Below are 25,135 nucleotides of genomic sequence, written 5' to 3'. Positions count from 1 at the left end.
GGATGATTCTGTTAAATGAAAAATAGGTCCTTAGTTGAAATATTTTGTAGCATTCCTGAGTACAGAATGCCCATGTGGTAGGTATGATTTGAAGACTGAGGGAAAAAATGCTAGTTTTCTCTACTTTCCCAACTGAAATCTCTCTTGAAGAAGAAGTATGTTTTTCCTTTTGTTTACTTAGTATACAGCAAAAGGATAGAAACACGTTGTAGAGTTTTTGATGTGCACCTTAATGAAGAGAAAGGTGGTATCTTAGTGCTTCAATTCACAGACTATGGAGCCAAACTCATGAGGGTTTCATTTCCGGCTGTGCCAAAAACTAGCTGTGTGATCTTAAACAAGTTAATTAACTTAATCTCAGTTTTCTTATCTACAGAATGGGTAGTAATAGTATTTACCTCAATTATCATCATCATCATCCACATAAACATAAGTAACATTTTTTTCTATTAAAAAATATGGTAGTCCTAGAGGTTCAAACACACTCACATTGAACCAATTACAGAATCACTAATCAGTGGCCTGTATTTCAATTTGAGTGTGTGAATTTAAATAAAGATTTCAGGAAATTAACATAGTCCTGGAATAAAATTAAGTATTGTTTTAATGTATATAGAGTATATCCCCTGAAAAGGTCACCATGCGTTAACATGTGGTTACATTTAAACATGAAAGAGTAGAAAAATGGGCTTTATAAGCTTTGGCCTACTAATTTCCTTTCTAGGACTCTATCTTAAGAAAATTCTTAGAAATATGCTCACAACCCAGTGATTTTTAAAACAAAAAAAACAAAAAATCATAAACAACCAAAATATTTAGCAATAGAAAAATAATTAAAGATGTATTAATATAACGAAACACTGTGTAGTTATAAAATCATGGTGTTGAATATTTTCAGATATGGAAAAATGCTCATATTTTCACTTGAAAAAGATTATAAAACAGTATATATAAAATCTCAGTCTTATAAAAATAAAACAAGACCACATATGCATTTTTAAATACACACACACACACACTATACACTGGAAAGAAATCCTCTAGTGTTAACAACTTTTATATCTATATGTGCTGGGATGATTAAGTATTCCAGGGATGTTTTATCCTTGCACCTTTCTCCATATTTGAAATTGTCTACTCTAAATGTACATTTCTGCAATAATCAGAAAAGGAATAACTTTAAAACAAAAGTATGGCGTACAGAATTCACTTTATGTAGTGCCAGAGTTTGCTCACCAGAAGCTTCTACTATTCTTTGTCCTTGTATCCAAATGCTATCAATTGTTTATCTCACTTGCAGGCTCTGAAGTTAGTCTTCTAGGACAGGAGCCAAGAACAACCTAGATGCAAGAGTAGGGGTTAATTTCAGTATAACAGTGAAGTTAGGCATTATAGTGCAAAGTCAAAGAGCCTTGGCTTTTAATCCAGCTTCAGCAATGATTAGTCTTGAAGTCTTGAGAAAATTCCTTTTCTTCTCTAAGCCTCAATTTTTCCCCATCTGTAGAATGGGGCTATTACATATCTCATTGGGTTATTGTGAAAATTAACTGACATTATGTGGTAAAGCATTTAGCCCAGTGCCTAGCATATAGTAAGTGCTCAAATAATGTGAACTATTATCTATCATTAACTGTATTTACTTGCTGGACTTGACTTTTTATTTCCATGTAAAACCATTGTAATCTAGTACAGTGTCTTTGTACATAGTAAGCATTGAGCAAAATTGTGTTTTAATCAACCATGGACAGGGAGTGCCATGTGTTGGAAAAAAGCAGTAGCATGAGAAACAAAATATGTGGATTGTTGTCATCTCTGTTATTTCCAGTTTGCTGTGTGACCCTAGACATGTTACTCCTCATCTGTGGACTTCACTTTTACTTTTTTCTTCACTTTATAATGAAGGTGGCAAGTAACATCAATAGAGGTTTTCTTAGGTCCTTGCCAGTAACAACATCTTATGACTCCATGGCTTCTGACTCTCCCATCTGCCTTGACTGCTGAACTACTCCAGTCTTCACAGGCCTGCTGCTTGCTTGCCATCTGTTGCTGACTCCTGGCCTGCTCTCATGCCAGACATTTATGTGTGCCCTACTGTCTATCTGTCTGCTTAGGTGCTGTCCTTGGGGATGTATCCACCCCTCCTAGATCTACCTCCTTGCCTTGATCATTGACCCCACTATCTGTTCATATCTGATGCTGACACATGTACAAAACATTGTGAAAGGAGCAGTATGTTGAGGCCACAGTCACCAGTGATATATATATATATTTTTTTCCACAAGCTCCCTTATCCTCAATTCACAACTACTCAATGAAGCTAGATTAGAAAACAAAATCTTATCTGCTGCTGTTATTAGTGTTCCTTAGACTGCTTTTTCCTACTTCCCAAAGTTTGCCATCATATTAATGGAGCTCAATTACTATTGTTTCCAGAAAAGACCTTAGCATTATGGGAAATGAAACAAATCATCCATAGAGGCAGCCCATATCTCCTGAGCTGTGGGCAGCAGATACATACTACTTTTGTGGGTTCCCTTCACTCCACTTGTAGTGTGGCTAAAGAAACCATAATCCCTTTTAATTCCTGAGTATTTCTTTATAACTAGTTTTATAAGGAGGTTATTCACAATTGTGACTTTGTTTCCAAGATTATTTTTGTGAACTGATTTAAGAAAAGTTTAAGAGCAAATCTCTATGTGCAGCCTAGTCTAATATTTTATGCTGAATTGCAGTTTAGGCTCAAGGATTTTTTTTGACAAGATTTTTTGCTTTTGTTTCTAACTGATGTAAATTATGTGAAGTAGAAATAAATTATATTGGTGAGGCAGGTATAAGCATATAAACACTATTACAAAGTTTTAATTTTTTATCAATATTACCTTAGATAGAAAAAAAACTGGTTATGTCACTTTTATGATGTCCTTTGAAATATCTGATCACTAGGCAATCAATTACATTTGATCCATGCTCAATCCAATTTATTTCATATAAACAAAAATGATCATCAGAATTGAATTGGCCATATGGTTGCTGATTTAGTGCTAATCAAATAGAAAATAGTTGATGCAGTTTTGCAGGTAGAATTTGTGTTTGGGGGAGAGGAGTCAAGATGGCGGCATAAGCAGACTCGGAACTCACCTCCTCCCGTGGACACAGCCAATTTACAACTACTCGTGGAAAAATTACCCCTGAGACAGAACTGAAAACAGGATGAAAGGAACTCCTGCAACAACGGACAACCCTAACTGAGGTGGAAGAGGCAGAGACTCCCTTCTGGAGAGGAAAAACGCTGCCTTCACAAGCTGCCAGCTTCACGGCCGCCGGGAGCAGCTCACAGGTACGCACCCTCCCTGGAGACGTGGGGCCCTGAGCTGGGAAGCGCCCCCGCTGTGGGCATATTATGGACCCAGCACAATCGAGACCAGCGGCATAATATCTGACTGTGCCTGCTACTAAAACACTGGGGAGCACCCCCAGAAAACCCGGTTCACAAAGAAACTAAAACTGGCTCTTAAAGGGCCCACGCACAAACTCACCCGTTTCAGGAAGCACCCTTAAATCACCAGAAAGAAAGGTGCACAGTGCTTTGGTGACAAGAGACTCACCTAATAGGCCCTGAGTGCATCTCGGTGAGGGTTGAGAACTCTCCAGGGACTGGGACATTGGCGGCGGCCATTGTTGTGGCCTGGTGTGGGCATGCTGACACAGACGCCATTGGAGTTCTCCCTGAGACCTGCTAGCCCAGCGTCTGCCCCACCCGCTAGAGCACCAATTTAATCCAGCTCAGCTGGGGCAGGCAGCCCACCCTAGAGACTGGCCCCACCCAACAACAAGCCCTCAGGCAACTTGTGGGCCTGCATAGATTGGTGACTGGATTCTCTGCAGCCTGGCAACTGAGCCGACTTGAGCAGGAGAGGGTGTGCACAAGGAGCGGGTGGAGAGTGTGGGGCGGTGGCGGAGTGTGTGGGGCTCCCGCCGTGGAGAGACTGGGTCCGCTTGGGGAGGTTGGAGCACTCACACGGGGCAGGACTGTGTTGACTGTGTGTGTGGACCTGTGGGTGGCAGGGCTTCTCAGCCACAGAAGACTTGTACTTCTCAAAGACCCACATAGGAGGTTTGCTCCACCTTCCAAAACCTGAAACAATTGGGTGTTCCTGTGCCTGAGTCCAGCCCCACCCAGCTGCAATCCTCAGAGAGCAGACAAGAGACCTAATAGGCTAGAGGCTTACAGTAATTGTAAGGCCCTGAGCCTAACAACCAGCCACGGTGGGGGCCTACTCACTTAAAAGAAATACTGCAACACAAATGTGGTATTAGAACTTGCAGCACACTGTGCTGGTGATGCCCACACCTGATAAAGAGACTGAAGGGCCCACAACATCTACAAGCAGCTGAGCGTTACAACAGCTGGCCAGGAGCATAACTCAGCCTCCCTGGGCGCCTACAGGGAGAGCAAACAGGCAACAGCAGAAGGATACACGAAGCCCACACAGGGGTCACCCCTGGAACATTGAGAACTGAGGGAAGCACACTGGAAGTCTCCTAAGCCATCACTTACATAAGGTCACCTATCCAAGAGCAGGAGACGTAGCTGACGTACCTAATAAGTAGACACAAGCACAGGGAAAGAGGCAAAATGAAGAGGCAAAAGAATACATTCCAAGTAAGGGAACAGGACAAAACCCCAGAAAAGAAACTAAGTGAAACAGAAATGAGCAACCTACCCGACAGAGAGTTCAAACTAAGAGTGTTAAGGATGCTCACTGATCTGGGGAGAAGAATAGATGAACTCAGAATGTCGACAAAGAAATGGAAGATATAAAAAAGAACCAATCAGAAATGAAGAATACAATACTGGAAATGAAAAATTCATTAGAGGGACTCAAAAGCAGAGTAGAGGATACAGAAGAACAGATCTGTGAGCTGGACGAAAGACTAGAAGAAATTACCTGAGGTGAACAGGTAAAAGAGAAAAGAATTAAGAAGCCTGAGGACAGTCTAAGGGACCTCTGGGACAACATCAAGCGCACTAACATCCGTGTTATAGGTGTCCCGGAAGGAGAAGAGTGAGACAAGGGGTCAGAGAAACTATTTCAAGAAATAATAGATGAAAACTTCCTTAACCTAAGGAAGGAAACAGACATCCAGGTACAGGAAGCAAAGAGAGCCCCAAACAAGATAAACCCAAAGAGGCCCACACCAAGACACATCATAATCAAAATGTCCAGAATTAAAGATAAAGAGAGAATCCTAAAAGCCACAAGAGAATGTCAAGTTACGTACAAAGGAAACCCCATAAGGCTATCAGCTGACTTCTCTGCAGAAACCTTACAGGCTAGAAGAGAATGGCACGATATATTTAAAGTGCTAAAAGGAAAAAACTTACAGCCAAGAATACTCTACCCAGCAAGGTTATCATTCAAAATGGAAGGAGAGATCAAAATTTTCCCAGATAAGCAAAAATTAAAGGAGTTTGTCACCAAGAAACCAGTGCTACAAGAAATTTTAAAGGGACCGATTTAAGGGGAAAAGAGAAGACAACAAATAGGAAAAATTATCTATTTCCATGATTAGAATGTAATGGATACAAATGCACAAAAAGAGGTTAGATATGATATCAAAAACATGAGGGAGGAGGGGAGTTAAAGAGTACAGCTTTCAGACAGAGGTCAAACTAAAGTGACCATCAATTCTGTATAGAAGAAGAAAGGAACAGGGAAGGACTACTAAAACACTGAGAAAAAAAAAGTTAAAAAATGGCAGTAAGTACATACTTATCAATAGCTACTTTAAACCTCAATGGACTAAATGCTCCAATTAAAAGGCATAGGGTGGCTGAATGGATAAAAAAACAAGACCCATATATATGCTGCATACAAGAGACACAATTCAGACCTAAAGACACTCACAAACTGAAAGTGAAGGGATGGAAAAAGATACTCCACGCAAATGGCAATGAAAAGAAAGCTGGGGTAGCAGTACTCATATCAGACAAAATAGACTTTAAAACAAAAACTGTAAAAAGAGACAAAGAAGGGCATACATAATGATCAAGGGAACAATCCAACAAGAGGATATAACACTTGTAAATATCTACGCACCCAATGTAGGTGCACCTAAATATATAAAGCAATTATTAACAGACATAGAAACAGAAATAGACAGTAACACAATAATAGTAGGGGACTTTAACACTCCACTTACACCAACGGATAGATCATCTAAACAGAAGATCAATAAGGAAACATTGGCCTTAAACGACACACTAGAACAGATGGACCTAGTAGATATATACAGAGCATTCCATCCAAAAACCGAAGAATACACGTTCTTTTCAAAGGCACATGGAACATTCTCCAGGATTGATCACATATGAGGCAACAAAACAAGTCTCCATAAATTTAAGAAGATTGAAATAATACCAAGCATCTTTTCTGACCACAACAGTATGAAACTAGAAATGAACTATAGAAAGAAAATCAGAAAAGCCACAAATACGTGGAGATTAAACAAAATGCTACTGAACAATGACTGGGTTAACGAAGAAATCAAAGAAGAAATCAAAAAATACCTGGAGACAAATGAAAATGAAAATACGACATGCCAGAATTTATGGGATATAGCAAAAGCAGTTCTAAGAGGGAAGTTTATAGCGATACAGGCCAATCTCAACAAACAAGAAAAATCTCAAATAAACAATCTAACAATGCACCTGAAGGAACTGGAAAAAGAAGAGCAAACAAAGCCCAAAATCAGTAGAAGAAGGGAAATAATAAAAATCGGAGGAGAAATAAATGAAATAGAGACCAAAAAAACAATAGAAAAAATTAATAAAAGCAAGAGCTGGTTCTTTGAAAAGATCAACAAAATTGACAAACCTTTAGCTAGACTCACCAAGAAAAATGAGAGAAGGCACAAATAAGTAAAATCAGAAATGAAAGAGGAGAGGTTACAACAGACACCTCAGAAATACAAAAGATTATAAGAGAACACTATGAAAAGCTATATGCCAACCAATTCGACAATCAGGAAGAAATGGATAAATTATTAGAATCATACAACCTTCCAAAACTGGATCAAGAAGAAGTAGACAATTTGAGTAGACCAATCACCAGTAAGGAGATCGAAACAGTAATCACAAACCTCCCCAAAAATAAAAGTCCAGGACCAGACGGCTTCCCTGGTGAATTCTACCAAACATTCAAAGAAGACTTAATACCTATCCTTCTCAAACTCTTCCAAAAAATTGAGGAGGGGGTGAAGCTCCCTAACTCATTCTACGAAGCTGACATTACCCTGATACCAAAACCAGACAAGGACAACACAAAAAAAGAAAATTACAGGCCAATATCACTGATGAACATCGATGCAAAAATCCTCAATAAAATAGTAGCAAATCACATACAACAATACGTTAAAAAGATTATACACCATGATCAAGTGGGATTTATTCCAGGGATGCAGGGATGGTTTAACATTCACAAATCAATCAACGTAATACACCACATTAATAAAATGAAGACTAAAAATCACATGATCATCTCAATAGATGCAGAGAAAGCATTTGACAAGATACAGCATCCATTTATGATAAAAACTCTGAATAAAATGGGTATAGAAGGAAAGTACCTCAACAAAATAAAGACCATATATGAGAAACCCACAGCTAATATCATCCTTAATGGTGAAAAACTGAAAGCCATCCCTCTAAGAACAGGAACCAAACAAGGATGCCCACTGTCACCACTCCTATTTAACATAGTACTGGAAGTCCTAGCCAGAGCAATCAGGCAAGAGAAAGAAATAAAAGCGATCCAAATTGGAAAGGAAGAAGTGAAACTGTCACTATTTGCAGATGACATGATTTTATATATAGAAAACCCCAAAGAATCCACCAGAAAACTTTTAGAAGTAATAAACGAATATGGTAAAGTTGCAGGATACAAAATCAACATACAAAAATCAGTTGCATTTCTGTACACTAACAACGAAGTAGCAGAAAGAGAAATTAAGAATACCATCCCATTTACAATTGCAACAAAAAGAATAAAATACCTAGGATTAAACTTAACCAAAGAGGTGAATGATCTGTACACCGAAAACTATAAAACATTTCGGAAAGAAATTGAAGAAGACACAAAGAAATGGAAAGATATTCCGTGCTCTTGGATTGGAAGAATTAACATAGTTAAGATGTCCATACTTCCTAAAGCCATCTATAGATTCAATGCAATCCCTATCAAAGTTCCAACAACATTTTTCACAGAAACAGAACAAAGAATCCTAAAATTTATATGGAACAACAAAAGACCCCGAATAGCTAAAGGAATCCTGCGAAAAAAGAACAAAGCTGGAGGTATCACACTCCCTGATTTCAAAATATACTACAAAGCTATAGTAACCAAAACAGCATGGTACTGGCACAAAAACAGACACACAGATCAATGGAATAGAATCGAAAGCCCAGAAATAAACCCACACATCTATGGACAGCTAATCTTTGAGAAAGGAGCCAAGAACATACAATGAGGAAAAGAAAGTCTCTTCAACAATTGGTGTTGGGAAAACTGGATAGCCATATGCAAAAAAATGAAAGTAGACCCTTACCTTACACCATACACAAAAATTAACTCCAAATGGATTAAAGACTTGAATGTAAGACCTGAAACTGTGAAACTTCTAGAAGAAAACATAGGCAATACGCTCTTCGACATCAGTCTTAGCAACATCTTCTCAAACACCACGTCTGACCGGGCAAGAGAAACAGTAGAAAAAATAAACCAATGGGACTACATCAAACTAAAAAGCTTCTGCACAGCAAAGGAAACCATCAGCAAAACGAAAAGACAACCTAACAATTGGGAGAAGATATTTGCAAACCATACATCTGATAAGGGCTTAATCTCCAAAATATATAAAGAACTCATGCATCTTACCAACAAAAAAACTACCAACCCAATTAAAAAATGGGCAAAGGACCTGAACAGGCATTTCTCCAAAGAAGATATACAGATGGCCAACAGACACATGAAAAGATGTTCAAAATCACTAACTATCAGAGAAATGCAAATCAAAACTACAATGAGATATCACCTGACGCCCGTCAGAATGGCTATAATTAATAAGACAGGAAACAACATGTGTTGGAGAGGATGTGGAGAGAAGGGAACTCTCATACACTGCTGGTGGGAGTGCAAACTGGTGCAGCCACTATGGAAAACAGTATGGAGATTCCTCAAAAATCAAGGATAGAACTACCATATGATCCAGCCATCCCACTGCTGGGTATTTATCCAAAGAACTTGAAAACACCAATTTGTAAAGGTACATGCACACATGTGTTCATTGCAGCGTTATTCACAATAGCCAAGACTTGGAAGCAACCTAAGTGCCCATCAAGTGACGAATGGATAAAGAAGCTGTGGTATATATACACAATGGAATACTACTCAGCCATAAGAAATGATGAAATCCAGCCATTTGTGACATCATGGATGGACATTGAGGGTATAATGCAAAGTGAAATAAGTCAGAGGGAGAAGGTCAAATACCGCATGATTTCCTTCATTAAGTAGTAGATAATAACAATAAACAAACACATAGGGACAGAGATTGGATTGGTGGTTACCAGAGGGGAAGGGGGGAGGGAGGAGGGTGAAAGGGATAATTCGGTACATGTGTGTGGTGATGGGTTGTAATTAGTATTTTGGTGGTGAACATGATGTAGTCCATGCAGAAATAGAAGTACAATGATGTACACCTGAAATTTTTACAATGTTATAAACCAATGTTACTGCAATAAACAAAAAATTAAAAAAAAAAAAAACAGTGGCCTTTGCAGAATGAGTAGGAGTTCTCGGCTTTAGAAGGAGAGGAGCAGTGCAGGTAGAAGAATGCATGTGCTATGAAAGGGGCTCAGTATTTTGAAGAAAGAGCCAGAGGTTAAGAGATGCAGGGTTGGCTACATAATTTGCAGAGCTAAGTGGCAAAATGAAAATGCAGGGCCCTTTGTTTTTTTTTTTTAAAGTAGGAAAAATGGTATTGAAGTTTTCTTCCACGGTCTGTCTCTTGATTTTTCATGGTGTTTTTTATTTACCATTTAGTGTTGTCTTAAGTGAAGAAAAATTAAAAATTTTAATTATTTTCATAAAAAAAAAAGAATTTGTGTTTGTCCATGAAGTCAGTAAGAAAAAGCATTAGATTTTATGAAATCCTGTCTTACCTCTACTCTACTAGTTATTAATAACCTTGTTTTTTACCAAATCTTACCAGAAGTCATGGGAGTTTTTAGTAAAACACTTCTTGCACCAGTCTATTAAAGTGACCAAAATTGAGGCGTTTACTTTAACTCTACTTTAACTGCCATTGTAAGTATACAGTGGCAGAACCATTACAGAGCTACTCTAAGTTCCTGGGAGGTGGGCCCACTAGTCTCTCATGGTTTTCTGGCAATTTTCTTCACAACAGTCTCCAAAACAAAGCTTGGCTGCTAGATTTGGCTTCTTATTTCTCTGTACCTCCTTTGTAATCTAGCACAGTGTCCCTATTAAAAATATGTATAAGTAAAAAATAAGGAAAAATCATGAAAATCCAATATTTCTTTATTTAGTTCCACAATTTCACAGTGCACATGTATAAAGTATAGTGTACTAAGAAAAGAGGATGTGACTGTTCATTTTATTGCATGATTTAAAGTCTACAGTTATTTTAAGACAGGTTTTTCTAGGACCCCTTGCATGATCAGAAATGCAGCTATGAGCAAGCAGCACAAAAGATCAGACCTAAGTGAAATGAATTGTTTTAGACTAGAGTGTTGTAGTCAAAAAGTCCGCAACAGCGGTTCTCAAATTTTAATATTTAATAAATTAGCACTATGGTTTATAAAAAGTTTAAATTACTAGGCTTCAATGCTAGAGATTCTATCAATAAGCCTTGAGTAAGATTTAAGTATTTTGAAGAGGCACCCTCAGGTGATTCTGATGCTTTTGGTCTTTGTACTATATTTTGAGAAACACTACTTTATGCTCTGAAAAAAATTTTAAGTAGCACTCAATCAGAATAAATAGCTTAATTTTCACATTATGAATTATCTCAATTAAAGTAACTTGAGGCACTGTCACCTACCCTACCAATTACTCGCAAACTTCAGTGCACATCAGAATCATCTGCAGTGCTTATTTACAATTGTAAGTTTCTGGGAATAAATCTCAGAATGTGGAAGTCAGTAAGACTAGCGTTGGGCCCAAAAATCTACATTTTGATGCAGGAGGGCATTTTTGAGAGGAATTTTTTTCTGTATTTTTTGCTGAATGGGGAAGGGGGCTAGGAGAAATTGTAGACATGAAAGCGGGTAGAAAGTGAAGCTTCCCACTAGCAAACCTATCATATGAGCAGATGTTAGAGCCAATGGGGGATGGAAATGGTCAGACTGACTTAAAGAAAGTGCTTTTAAAAAACTCACTTCAAATAGATTTTTGGTGCCTTCTAGGGGACAGCTACTAAAGGTCAAGGTTCAGGACAATTCCTTAGATTGACTTAGAGGCTCTCCAGTGATATGAATGTGAGGTTGCCAGCTATAGCAAATAAGAATGCATGATGTCTAGTTAAATTTGAATTTCCAATAAACAACAAATATTTTTAGTATAAATATGTCTTATGCAATATTTGGGACATTCAATACTAAGAAAGTATTTATTTTTTTTATTTTAAAATATTTTATGCTGCAACGATCACCATCACCAGTCAGATGTAGTAAAACTGCAAATTAAAGAAGATGAGGAGTCTTGAGGAATACATCTCAGCTCTCCAGTATTAAGGAAATAAAACCAACCAACCCCTACTCCTCAAAAAAAAAAAAAGGAAAAAAACGAAGTACTCCAGGCATATTTTCCTGATTCACTTGCCTTTAACTTTTATACTTATCAATCTTGAACATTCTTTCTCTCTTTCCCTAATGGAAGAAGTCTTCTCCTTTCTAATGCTAACTTCTGCACTTTCATCTCTACCTTCTGCACCTTATATATAAATACGTCTTTCTTCTTATATCTTTAACATCATCTTCTCTTCAGTCTAAAACCTACTCAAGTTCACCCTATTCTCAAACATTTCTCTTAACCTTACCTCTACCTCAAGCTATCACTTTTTATCCTTTCTCCTGTAACTACTACAGTTCCTACAAGTAAAGTCTACATATACTTTTGTCTCTTGCTTATCACTTTGTACACTGGCTGCCCCATCATATCACTGAAAGAGCTCTAACAAAATTTATCAGCTTTCTGTCTTTTTGTAAACCTACTCTCCTCTTTTTTTAGGTTTCTTATATGTAAATAATTTCAAACTTAAAGAAAATGTGTACAAAAATAGAAATATTACATATAACATTCATATAACCTTTACCTAGATTCATCGGTTGTAAACATTTCACCCTCTAACCCTTTACCACTAAATACTGCAGTCTGTATTTCCTAAGAAAAGGGATGTTTTCTTACAAAAACATACTACAGTAATCAACTTCACTAAAATTGGAAGTAGATACAATAGTTTAATCTACTCTTTGTATTACAATTTTGTCAATTGACCCAGTAATGTCCTTCATCGAATCTTTTTCTCCTGCAACAAAGGATCCAGTCTAGGGTCAAGTATTGCATTTATTTTGTCATGACATTTTAGCTTTCTTTAGTCTAGAACATTTCCATAGCTTTACATAGTCTTATATGAAGCCAATGTATTTGAAGATTAATAGAATGTGCTTTATTTTGTGTTTGTCTGTCTCCTTTTGATTAGATTCAGATTATGCATTCTTGTCCAGGAAACTCCCTAGGAGATAGTATGTCTTTCTCAGAATATCACATCTGGAAGTGCACAATGTCCATCTGTCTCTTGTTAGTAGTGTTAATTTTGATCACTTGGTCAAGGTGTTATTCAGTTTCTCCATTGTATAATTACTGTGATTTTTTTTTTTCCTTTGCAACTAAGAAACAGCAATCTTTGGGGACACATTTAGGACCATGAAAATATCCTACTGTTCATCAAAATTTCCCTTTGGATTTAGCATCTATTAATGATTCTTTCCTGATCCCACTTTTATTATGATGGTTACCAAAAGGTGACTTTCCAACTCCAGATCTTGTACATTTATCAGTCAGTGTATGCATTTTACTATAAGAATCCTCCTCTGCCCCTGCCATTTGTCAAGTTATTTATTTATTTTTCACTTATTATTGACATAAACTCATTAATTAATATGTTTTCAATGGCTTATAATTCATTACCATATTTAATTATTTTGGTGCTCATATTTTTCCAGATTTGGCCAGGAAGACCTTTCTTCAAGCTGGCTACTGGGTTCTTGTGACAACCTTATCATTTTTTCAGCACTTCCTTACTCTATGTCATATTAAGACATGTTTTCCTACCATGATCCTGTAATCAACCATTTCTCCTTTGGTTCTTTATAGGGGTGAATGATATTAGAGACCAATATCTGGGGGCCAGGTGTGCTTATTGCTACTGGGATGTCTCATTCAGTGGTACTATCATTTTTTTAGTCATTCTCATTGATCACTGTCATATGTGATATTGTTGACCACCCTTCTTTTGAAACATATTCTTCTCTTGATCTCTATGACATGATTCTTTCCTGGTACTTTTTCTCTTTGTATCTGTTTTTGGTCTCCTTTTGAACCCCCTTTGTCAGCGACATGCCCCAATTTTCCATTACTAACAGTGCATCCCAAAGTTTCCATTCTTAGTTATCTGTTCACTATATTGGTTAATCTCAGTCACACACATGCCTTAAAATGTCACTGATGTATTCACAAATATTAAATGATTTATTGTCATCTAATAACTCTCTGGAACAATAGATTCATATTACCAAACAGCAAACTGAGCATCTCTACTTCAATTTCCTGCAGATATCTCAAACTCATCATATTATAAAACACTTCATTGTCGATCAATCTCCACTGCCTTCCTCTCTAAAGAAACAAACCTCAAACCTTTTTTTCTCTTATATTGCCTGTATTTTACCATTTACCCAACCTACCAAGTAATAAACCTGGGAGTAATCTTTGACTTTTTTCTCTTCCTTATTTCCACTGTTCAATTGGTCACTGAATTCTACAGATTCTCTACCACCTAAATAATTTTGGAATCTAGTCTTTCTTCTTCATCCATAATGTAAATTGCCTTCCTTCTCCTCTTAATGATCAATTTCAATGGCCCTAATTAGTTTTTTTGATTCTTATCTGTCTTCTGACCCTGTACATTGTTGCCAGAGTGATCTTCTTTGACATTAATCTGACGGGGATAATTTTCCCTATAAAAACTTCTATGACTATGGCGTTAGAATGAAATAATTTTCCAGTCTCATCTTTTGTCATTATCTCCCATACTTCCTGTGTTCCACTTCAGGAAACTCATTTTTTTCTTTTTATATTTAGGAAATATAAGCATATATTTACATAGAGTCAAATGCAGAGATCTTAACTATACATTTTGTTGAGTTTGTATAAATGTATACATGTATGTTACCATCACCCAAATTTCTAAACTCTAGACTGCATGGGTAATCATTATTCTGATTTCTATTACCAAAAATTAGTTTTGCCCATTATTGAAATTCATATAAATGGAATTTATGTTGTTGTATGTACCACTAGTTCATTTATTTAAAATTTCTGATTAGAATTCCATTGTATGAATATAAAATTGGTTTGTGCATTTTCCTATTGAGAGGTAGTTAGGTGGTTTTCAGCTTTGGGTTATTTTAAAGTTGCAAAGAAAGTTCTTAAGTCCTTTGGGGAAATATATACGTACATTCATTTCATATGTATGTACCTAGAAATACAAATGCTAAGTTATAAAGTAAAGATATGTTTAACTTTATAACAAATTGCCAAACTCTTTTTTAAAGCTCTTGTGCAATTTTACACTCCCACCAGCAAAGTATAAAAGATCTCTGAGCTCCAAATCCTCACTAAAATTAGATTTTGTCAGATTGCTTAATTTATATCATTCCAGTGAATGTATGATGGTATCCCATTGTCATTTTAATTTGCATTGCTCTACTGATTAATGAAGTTGAACACCTTTTAATGTGCTCCTTGGTTATTCTTAAGTCCTACTTTGTGAAATATTTATTCAAATCTTATGGATATTTTCCTGGAGTATTTGAAATTTTATTATTGATTTTTATAAGCTATTTATGTACATTTGCATATTCTGGATATAAATCTTCCTTCAGATATATTCATTAGAAATATTTTCTCCAAGTGTGTGGATTAGTTTTTAAAATATATTTTTTCCAACTTTTTATGAGGAATAATTGAAAAAATAAAATTTTATATATTAAAGGTGTACATGATGGTTTAATATACATTTATACTCTGAAATGATTGCAACGTTCAAGTTAATTAACATATCCATTGCCTCACATAGTTAAATCCTATTTTGTGTGTGGTGAAAACACTTAAGACCTACTCTCAACAAATTTCAAGTATACAATACCATGTTATTAACTATAGTTACCATGTTGTATATTAGATCATGAGAAATTATCCATCTTATAAAAGAAAATTTTGTACGCTTTGACCTACATCTCTCCATTTTTCCCATCTTCCAGCCACTGGTAACCAGCATTCTACTGTCTATTTCAATGATATTGTCATGTTTTTTCCACATATAGGTGATACCACACAATATTTATCTTTGTATTACTTATGAAACTTAGCTTAATGCCCTCTCGGTTTATCCATGTTGTCACAAGTGTCAGGAATTCCTTTTTTTATTGATGAATAATATTCCATTGCACACATATACCACATTTTCCTTGTCCATTCATTTGTCAATGAACACTTAGTTTGTTTCCATATTATGGCTATTGTGAGTAATGCTGCAGTGGACATGGGAGAGCACATATCTCTTTAAGATATTAATTATGTTTCCTTCAGATATATATCCAAAAGCAGGATTACTGGATCATATGGTAGCTGAATTTTTTTATTTTTTACAGGACCTTGATTCTATTTTCCATAATGACTGTACCAATTTACAGTCCTACCAATAGTGCACTAGGGTTCCCTTTGCTGCACATCATATCCAACATTTGCTATCTTTTGTCTTTTTGATAATAGCCATCTTAACAGAAGTGAGGTGATATAAATTTGTGGATTTGATTTGTATATCCCTGATAATTAGTGAAGTTGAGCACCTTGTCATATATTTTTTGGCTGTTTGTATGTCTTCTTTAGAAAATGTTTATTCAGATCCTTAGCACATTTTTTAATCATTTTTTTTACAGTTGAGTTTTATGAGTTTCTCATATATTTTAGATATTCACCACCTATGAGATATATGATTTGCAAATATTTTTCTCACATTCCCTAGGTTTTCTTTTCATTTTATTGATTGTTTACTTTGCTGTGCAAAATCTTTTTAACATTATGTAGTTCCACTTGTTTATTTTAGTTGTTGTGGTGCTTTTGGTGTCATATCCAAAAAAACATTGCCAAGATCAACATCAAAGAACTTTTTTCCTGTTTTCTTCCAGGAAGTGACATCATCAAAATCATGACATTTGTCAATCTCAACTTCTGTCCACCTCATAAGAAGACCAACCAGTACCGGTTCATAGACCAAACACCATTGTGAAAATCTCAGAACTCAAGGTTTAGACTGAAGCACCAATCTGTAGCACAGAGATCAAGAAAGAAAGCATTAGCAGAGTAAGAGGAGTGGTTACACTCTGACTGCGCCACCCCTCCCCAAGACCAGTGCCATGCCAAGAGGTATCCCCTGGTCCTACAGTTTCTACAGTGGTATAAAGAGAGCACAAGATGGATATCCAGCTCCTCCAATGTTGCTGGATGATTCTCAGGAATCACATTACAAGAATTACTGTGGGAATCTGTGGGGCTCAAATACCGGAGATACTATAGAGACAGACAAGGGGGACAGGACTTATAGCAAGCAGTGATCACATCCTGGTGGACCATATTCCTGCTTCAGTGGCATAGGAGCAGAGATTCCAGCCAGTGGTTCTGTCCATCTGTAGCACTGAGTCAATGGCCCCATCTGGTCAGTGAGCTTAGTTGACAGTCATGCCTGATTTCTGTCCCCAGCCAATGAGCCATACCAGCCTTGAAGCTGGCTCTATGGCCCTGCCTGGGCAGAGAAATTCTTAGCTTCACCCAAATGCTGAGTGTAGCCTCCAGTCCTGCCCAACCAGGAAGCTTGGTCAGAGATCCTGGCAGATGTAGAGCTCATCCTACAACCTTGCTTGGGCAAGAAGCCAAGCCAGCAGCCTATCTCAACTGTTAGTTATAGCTTCTGGTCCAGCATAACCAGGGATCCAGAACAGTGACACTGGGTAATCTTGGATCCCATTCTAAAGTACCACGCAGTTGTGGAACCCAGCTTATAGCCCCACCCCACAGAAGAGCCTAGCCTAAGGTCCTACTTGATTGTTGAAGACAGCCTTTGGCCTTCTCCAAACAGGGAGCCCAAAAAGTTACCCTGCCGAATTGCAAAGCATAACCTGTAGCTCCATCTAATAAGGAAGCCTAGATAGCAAGCCCACCCAATTACAAAGCACAATATGTAGCCCCACCCAAATGCAAGGTATAGCTGGAGGCATCTCTTGACCAGAGAACCCAGCCAGTAACCTTGTGCAGCAGTAGAACACAGCCTATAGCCCTGCCCAACTCTGGAGCACAGCTTGCAACCCTGAATAATAGCAGAGCATAGCTTGAGACCCCAACCAATCAGGAAGGAATGCAAAGCCAAGCCCATAGCCCTGCATAATTATAGATTCCAACCAGTGGTACAACCGTGCCAGTGAACACAGCCTGTGACATCACCTGAGCAGAGGTGATTACAGAGCCCAGCTAGTGGCCCCACCTGGCTACAAGGCATAACATCAGCCCCACCCAATCAGGAAGTACACCCAGTGACCCTGCTTGAACATAGAGCCCAGCTAGCAGGCCCAAGAAACTGTGTAGTACAGTCAGTAGCATTCCCTTGACTTCAGAGCACAGGATGTGGCTTTTCCATATTAGAGAACCCTATAGCCAGCCTCATGTGCCCATGAACCCTACCAACTGACCCATCTAGTACCCCATGCTGAGCTGACTGGTGAAGGTCTTTCCTTGCCAAAGCTAAACTTTAACTCTGGAAGAGGAGACCATTTACTCAAATGTATGGGTACCAATGCAAGAAATCAATGGTCACAAAGAATCTAGTAAATACGACAGCAACACAGAAAACTAATAAAACTTTAATAACTGACCCTAAAAAAATGGAGAATTAAGAAGTCTGACAAATAATTCAGAATAATCTACTTAAAGAAGTTCAGTGATCTACAAGAACACACAGAAAACTAAATGAAATTAGAAAACAATGCATGAACAAAATGTGTAGTTCAATAAAGAAATAGAAATCATTACCAAAAAAAAAAAAAAAACAGAAATCCTAGAGTTGAGGAATACAATGAATGAACTGAGAAATTCACAGTGAGCTTTAATATCAGATTCAGCCAAGCAGAAGATAGAATAAGTAAACTAGAAGGTAGGTCATTTGAAATTATCCAATCAGAGGAGCAAAAGAAAAAAGGAATGCAAAAGAATGAAAAGCCTATGGAATCTATTGGACATGATTAAAAGAAACAATATACACATAATTGGAATCTCAGAAGGAAAAGAGAAAGAGAAAGGGACAAAAACTCAATTTAAATCAATAATGGCTGAAAAATTCCCAGACATGGGGAGAGAATGGACATCCAGATTTATGAGACCCTAAGGACACAAAATATGTTGAAATCAGAAAGAGCTACACTGAGACACATTATAATTAAAATGACAAAATTCAAAGAAAAAGAGAGGATTTTGAAAGGAAAAGAAAAGAAACTAGAAACATACAAGGGAGCCCCTATAATATTATAAGTGGATTTCTCATCAGAAACTTTGAAGGCCAGGAGAAGGTGGGATGATATATTCAAAATATTTAAAGAAAAATACTGTCAACCAAGAACACTATATTCAGCAGAGCATTCCTTCAGGAATGAGTAAGAGATAAAGACTTTCCTGAACCAACAAAACCTGAGGGACTTCATCACACCTGGAGCTGTATTCCAAGAAATGCTAAAGGGCATTCTTTAAGCTAAAATAAAAGAATGCTAATTAATATTGTATAAATATATGAAGTTGCAAAACTCACTAGAAATGGCAAGTGTATAGTCAGTCAGAATCTCTAATATTGAAATGATGATGTGTAACTCCTTTACATTTATAATTTATAAGCTTTGAAAAAATGTATAAAAATAACCATAACTACAGTAATTTGATATTGGATATGCAATATAAAAAAGATTTAATTGTAATATCAATAATCTAAAATATGAGAGAGGAAGAAGTAAAAGTATGACTCTTCTGTATGCTATCAAAGTTAAGTTATCAGCTTAAAATAGGATGTTATAAATATAAGATATTTTTTGTAAGCTTCATGGTAACCACAAAGGAAAAACATGTAGCAGATTCACAAAGGATTATGATAAAGGAGTCAAAGCATACCACCAAAAATGTCATCAAATCACAAAGAAAGACAGCAAAAGAGGAGGCAAGAAACAAAGGATCTACAAAAGAATCAGAAAACAATGAACAAAATTGCAGATGAAGTCCTTAGATATCAATAATTACTATAAACATAAATGAGTTAAATTCTCTAATCAAAAGACGTAGAATGCCTGAGTGGATAGAAAAACAAGATACAACATATGTAGCATAAAAGAGAATCAATTTAGCTTTAAGGACACACATTGACCAAGAGTGAAAGTATGGAAAAAGATATATCAAGCAAATGGTAACTAAAGAAAGCGGGGGCAGCTGTACTTATTTCAGACGAAATAGACTGAACTAAAAATAGTCAGAAGAGACAAAGAAGGTCATTATATAATGATAAAGGGGTCAATACATCAAGAAGATATAATTTTTATAAATCTTTATGCACCAAACGCCAGAGCACCTAAATATATAAATCACCCATCAACAGAACTAAAAAGAAAATAAACAGTAACTGGGGATTTTAATACTTCAATTTCAACAATGGAAAGATCATCCTGACAGAGAATTAGTAAAGAAACAGCAGATTTGAACAACAGTATAAAACAAATATAAATAAAATACATATACAGAAGATTCCATCCAACAACAGCAGAATACACATTCTTTTCAAGAACACATGAAACATTTTCTAGGATATATCATATGTTAGGCTACAAAAAAGTCTCAACAAATTCAAAAAGAAAAAAAATAATAACAAATATCATTTCTGACCACAATGATATAAAACTAGACATCTGACCACAATCTTTTCTGATCACAATGACATAAAACTAGAAATAAAAAGAGGAATGCTGGAAATTTCACAAATACATGAAAATTAAACAACAAATACTTGAAAAACCAATGAATCAGAGAAGAAATCAAAAGAGAAATAACAAAAAATACATTGAGACAAACAAAAATGGAAACACAATATTTCAAAAAGTATAGGATGCAGCAAAATCAGTGATAGGAGCGAAGAATGTAGTAATAAATGTCTACATTAAGAAAAAAGAAAGAACACAACTAAACAATATAACTTTATACCTCAAAGAAAAAGACAAAACAAAACCTAAATTGAGCAGAAAGAAGGAAATAATAAATATTATAGCAAAAATAAATGAAATAGAGAATAGGAAAATAATAGAAATGATTAACAAAACTGAGTTGGTTCTTTGAAAGGATAAACAAAATTGACAAATTCTTAGCTATACTAACCAAGAAAAGAGGACCAAATAAATAAAATAATAAATAGAATAACATACATTACAATAGATATCACAGAAATACAAAAGATCATGAGACTACTATATATAACTATACCCCAACAAATTGGTCAAACTAAAATAAATGGATAAATTTAGAGAAAGATAAAACCTACCAAGATTAAATCACAAATAAATGGAAAATCTGAACACATAAATCACAAGTAAGGATATTGAATCAATAATAAAAAACCTTCCTACACCATATTAACAAAATGAAGGATAAAAATCATATAATTATCTCAATAAATGCAGAAAAAACATTTGACAAAATTCAACATTCATTTATAATAAAAACTCTCAAAAAGTGAGTAAGAAGGGAATGTACCTCAACATAATTAAGGCCATATATGACAAGCATACAGCTAACATCATACTCAATGGTGAAAAGCTGAAAGCTTTTTCTCCAAGATCAAGAACAAGACAAGGATGCCCACTCTTCCCACGTCTATTCAACATAGTATTGGAAGTCTTAGCCAGAGCCATTGGCCAATAAATGAAATGAAAGGCATCCAAATTGGAAAGGAAGAAGTAAAACTGTCACTGTTTGCAGATTAAGTCATATTATATATAGAAAACCCTAAAGAATCCACCAAAAAAACCCTGTTATAAGTAATAAAAAATTCAGTAGTTGTAGGATACAAAATTAATATACAAAACTCTGCTACATTTCTATACACTGATAAGAAATTATCAGACATAGAAATTAGGAAAACAATCGCATTTATAATTGATCAAAAAGAATAAAATTCCTAGGAATAAATTTAATCAAAGAGGTAAAAGACCTCTACACTGAAAACTATAAAGTATCAATGAAAGAAACTGAAGACACAAATAAATGGAAAGATAGTCTGTGCTCATAGATTGCATGAATTAATATTGTTAAAATATCCATACTACCCAAAGAAATGTAGAGATTCAATGTAATCCACATCAAAATTCCAATGACATTTTTCACTGAAACAAAACAAACAATCCTAAAATTTGTATGGAACCACAAAAGACCCTGAATAGCCAAAGACATCTTGAGATAGAAGAACAAAGCTGGCAGCATCATGCTTCCTGATTTCAAACTATATTACAAAGCTATAGTAATCAAAAGAGTATGGTATTGGCATAAAAAAACAGACACATAGATCAATGAAACAGAATAGAGAGCCCATAAGTAAACGCACGCATATACGGTGAGCTAACCTATGATAAAGGAGCCAAAAATATACAATGGAGAAAAGACAGTATTTTCAACTAATAGTGTTGTGAAACAGGACACTCGCATTCAAAAACGAAACTGGGCCCCAATCTTACACCATACACAAAAATTAACCCCAAATGAATTAAAGACTGAATGTAAGACCTGAAACCATAAACGTAGAAAAAAATATAGGCAGTGAGCTCCTTGACATAGGTCTTGGCAATGATTTTTTGAATCTGACACCAAAACCTAAAGCAACTAAAGCAAAACTAGACAAGTGGGATTATATCAAACTAAAAAGTTTCTGCACGGGCCAGCCCATTGGCTTAGCAGTTAAATGTGTGCACTCCGCTACTGGCGGCCCGGGTTAGGATCCTGGGCGCACACCGACGCACCGCTTCTCTGGCCACGCTGAGGTCCCGTCCCACATACAGCAACTAGAAGGATGTGCAACTATGACATACAACTTTCTACTGGGGCATTGGGGAAAAAAAGGAGGAGGATTGGCAATAGATGTTAGCTCAGAGCCGGTCTTCTTCAGCAAAAAGAGGAGGATTAGCATGGATGTTAGCTCAGGGCTGATGTTCCTCACACACACACAAAAAAATAAAGTTTCTACACAACAAAAGAAACCATGAACAAATTGAAAAGGAAACCTACAAAATGGGGGAAAATATTTGCAAATCGGATAGCTGATAAGGGGTTAATATCTAAAATATGTCAAAAAATCATACAAGTCAATAGCAAAAATCCAAATAATCCGATTAAAATATGGGCAAAGGATCTGAATAGACATTTTTCCAAAGATGGCTCACAAATGGTACAAAGATGCATTAAAACATACCCAACATCACTAATCATCAGGAAAATCAAAATCAAAACAACAATGAGATATCTCCTCACACCTGTTACAATGGTTATTATCAAAAAGACAAGAAATAACAAGTGTTGACCAGGATGTGTAGAAAAGAAAACTCTTGTACACTGTTGGTGGGAATGTAAATTGGAGCAGCCACCATGAAAAACAATATCAAGGTTCCTCAAAAACTTAAAAATAGAGCTACCATATGATCCAGCAATTCTACTTCTGGGTATATATCTTAAGAAAATGAAACACTAACTCAAAAAGATATATGAAGCCTCAAGTTTATTGCAACATTATTTGCAATAGAGGTCAATAACCCTGATGACTATAGATGCAAAAATTCTCAACAAAATACTAGCAAATCACATTCAACAGCACGTTAAAATGATCATACACCATGGCCAAATGGAATTCATCCCTGGGATGCAAAAATGGTTCAACATTTGCAAATTAATAAATATGATACATCACATTAATAGAATGAAAGAAAAAAGTCATATTATAATCTTCATAAATGCAGAAAAAGCATTTGATGAAAAACAACATCCTTTCACGATAATAACTCTCAACAAACTGGGTATAGGAGGAACATAAATGAACATGATAAAGGCCATATATGTCAAGCCCACAGCTAACATCATACTCAATGATAAAAGATTGAAAGCTTTTCCTCTAATATCAAGAACAATACAAAGGTACTTCTCTCACCACTACTCTTCAATGTAAGACTGAAAGTCCTACCCAGAATTATCTGGAATTTAAAAAAAAAATTAAAATCATCCAAATCAGAAATGAAAAATAAAATTGACTCTTTTTGTTGATGACTTGATCTTATATGTAAGAAATCCTTAAGATCCCACCAAAAAACTGTTAGAACTAATCAACATAATCAGTAAAGCTGCAGGATACAAAATCAACATGCAAAAGTCAGTTGTATTTTTATACACTAACAAAAATCATTTTAAAAAGATAAAGAGAGTAATTCCGTTTACAAAAGGGTCAAAAACAATAAAATGTTTAGGAATGAATTTAAGGAGGTGAAAGATTTAAGGCACTGAAAATTATAAGATAGCAATGTAAGATATTTGAGAAGACACAATTAATTGGAAAGATATTCCATGTTCCTGGATTGGAAGAATTAATATTGTCAAAATGTCCATAGTACCCAACTCCATCTATAGATTCAATGCAATCCCTATCAAGATTCCAACGGCATTTTATATAGAAATAGAAAAAACAATCTTAAAATTTGCATGGAACCACAATAGGGCCCCAAAATCCAAAGCAATCCTGAGAAAGAAGAACCAATCTTGAGGCATCACTATTTCTGATTTGAAATTATATTACAAATTTATAGTAAAAAAACTGATATGGTACTGTCAGAAAAACAGACACATAGACCAATGGAGCAGAATTGAGATACCAGCGATAAACCCATGCATATATAGTAAACTAATATGATAGTTTTTTCAATAAATGGTGTCGGGAAAACTGGATATTCACATACAAAAGAATGAAACTGGACTCCTATCTTACAGTACTTACAAAAATTAACTCAAAATGGATTAAAAACTTTAATGTAAGACTTGAAACCATAAAACTTCTAGAAGAGAACATAATTAAAAAGCTCCTTCGCATTGATCTTGACAATGATTTCATGAATATGACACCAAAAGCATAAACAAAAAAAGGAAATATTGAGAAATGGAATTGTATCAACCTAAAAAGATTCTGAGCAGCAAAAATATGATCAACAAAATGATAAATCAGCCTATGGAATTAGAGAAAATATTTGCAAACCACATGTTTGATAAAGGGTTAATATCTAAAATACATAGGGAACTTGTACAGGTCAAAAGAGAACAAATAATAATCCAATTTTTTAAAAATGAACAAAGAACCTGAGTAGACAGTTTTCCAAAAAAGATATTCAAATGACAAACAGGTCCATGAAAAGTTGCTCAGTATTACTAATCAATTGGAAAATGCAAATCAAAATCACAGTGAGAGATCACTTCACACCTGTTAGAATGCCTATTATCAAATAAATAAATAAATAAATAAAATAACTAGTGTTGGTGAGGATGTGGAGAAAAGAGAATACTTGCTCACTGTTGGGCGGAATGTAAATTGGTGTAGCCACCATAGAAAACAGTATGGAGGTTCCTCAAAAAACTAAAAATATAGCTACCAGCAATTCCACTTCTGGGTTTAC

The 25,135-nt window shown here is 35.8% G+C and overlaps 1 long non-coding RNA gene across 2 annotated transcripts in view; it reads right to left on the bottom strand.

The window, feature by feature from the left end:
* Nucleotides 1–25,135, bottom strand: part of LOC147911869 (uncharacterized) — a 129,371-nt gene that overhangs the window by 68,088 nt on the left and 36,148 nt on the right. Inside the window, exons 1-2 of one of the 2 annotated variants that reach the window (XR_015550616.1) lie at nt 3,606–3,707; nt 1,237–1,340 (exon numbers count right to left, since the gene is read on the bottom strand). This is a non-coding gene — a long non-coding RNA (uncharacterized LOC147911869). Of the gene's footprint in view, nt 1–1,236; nt 1,341–3,605; nt 3,708–25,135 lie in introns of those variants that run through there. The other variant, XR_015550615.1, reaches the window with a different exon arrangement.

Source organism: Ceratotherium simum, chromosome X (assembly GCF_057802395.1).
Source record: "Ceratotherium simum simum isolate JZ-2026a chromosome X, ASM5780239v1, whole genome shotgun sequence".
NCBI classification, from domain to species: domain Eukaryota; kingdom Metazoa; phylum Chordata; class Mammalia; order Perissodactyla; family Rhinocerotidae; genus Ceratotherium; species Ceratotherium simum.
This window is presented reverse-complemented; position numbering and strand designations above follow the sequence as displayed.